Source organism: Entelurus aequoreus, linkage group LG03 (assembly GCF_033978785.1).
Source record: "Entelurus aequoreus isolate RoL-2023_Sb linkage group LG03, RoL_Eaeq_v1.1, whole genome shotgun sequence".
NCBI classification, from domain to species: Eukaryota; Metazoa; Chordata; class Actinopteri; order Syngnathiformes; family Syngnathidae; genus Entelurus; species Entelurus aequoreus.
Window position 1 is genome coordinate 93,253,868 of NC_084733.1, and position 1,413 is coordinate 93,255,280.

Below are 1,413 nucleotides of genomic sequence, written 5' to 3' on the forward strand. Positions count from 1 at the left end.
ACACTAGACAAGTATTGGGACACTAAGGACTAACACTAGACAAAAGTATTGGGACACTAAGGACTAACACTAGACAAAAGTATTGGGACACTAAGGACTAACACTAGACAAAAGTATTGGGACACTAAGGACTAACACTAGACAAAAGTATTGGGACACTAAGGACTAACACTGGACAAAAGTATTGGGACACTAAGGACAAACAATAGACAAAAGTATTGGGACACTAAGGACTAACACTGGACAAAAGTATTGGGACACTAAGGACTAACACTGGACAAAAGTATTGGGACACTAAGGACAAACAATAGACAAAAGTATTGGGACACCTAGACAAAAGTATTGGGACACTAAGGACTAACACTGGACAAAAGTATTGGGACACTAAGGACTAACACTGGACAAAAGTATTGGGACACTAAGGACAAACAATAGACAAAAGTATTGGGACACCTAGACAAAAGTATTGGGACACTAAGGACTAACACTGGACAAAAGTATTGGGACACTAAGGACTAACACTGGACAAAAGTATTGGGACACTAAGGACTAACACTGGACAAAAGTATTGGGACACTAAGGACTAACACTGGACAAAAGTATTGGGACACTAAGGACTAACACTGGACAAAAGTATTGGGACACTAAGGACTAACACTGGACAAAAGTATTGGGACACTAAGGACTAACACTGGACAAAAGTATTGGGACACTAAGGACTAACACTGGACAAAAGTATTGGGACACTCAGGACTAACACTGGACAAAAGTATTGGGACACTCAGGACTAACACTGGACAAAAGTATTGGGACACTAAGGACTAACACTGGACAAAAGTATTGGGACACTAAGGACTAACACTGGACAAAAGTATTGGGACACTAAGGACTAACACTGGACAAAAGTATTGGGACACTCAGGACTAACACTGGACAAAAGTATTGGGACACTAAGGACTAACACTGGACAAAAGTATTGGGACACTAAGGACTAACACTGGACAAAAGTATTGGGACACTAAGGACTAACACTGGACAAAAGTATTGGGACACTCAGGACTAACACTGGACAAAAGTATTGGGACACTAAGGACTAACACTGGACAAAAGTATTGGGACACTAAGGACTAACACTGGACAAAAGTATTGGGACACTAAGGACTAACACTGGACAAAAGCATTGGGACACTCAGGACTAACACTGGAAATAAGTATTGGGACACTAAGGACTATCACTGGACAAAAGTATTGGGACACTAAGGACTTACACTGGAAAAAAGTATTGGGACACTAAGGACTAACAATAGACAAAAGTATTGGGACACTAAGGACTAACACTGGACAAAAGTATTGGGACACTAAGGACTAACACTGGACAAAAGTATTGGGACACTAAGGACTAACACTGGACAA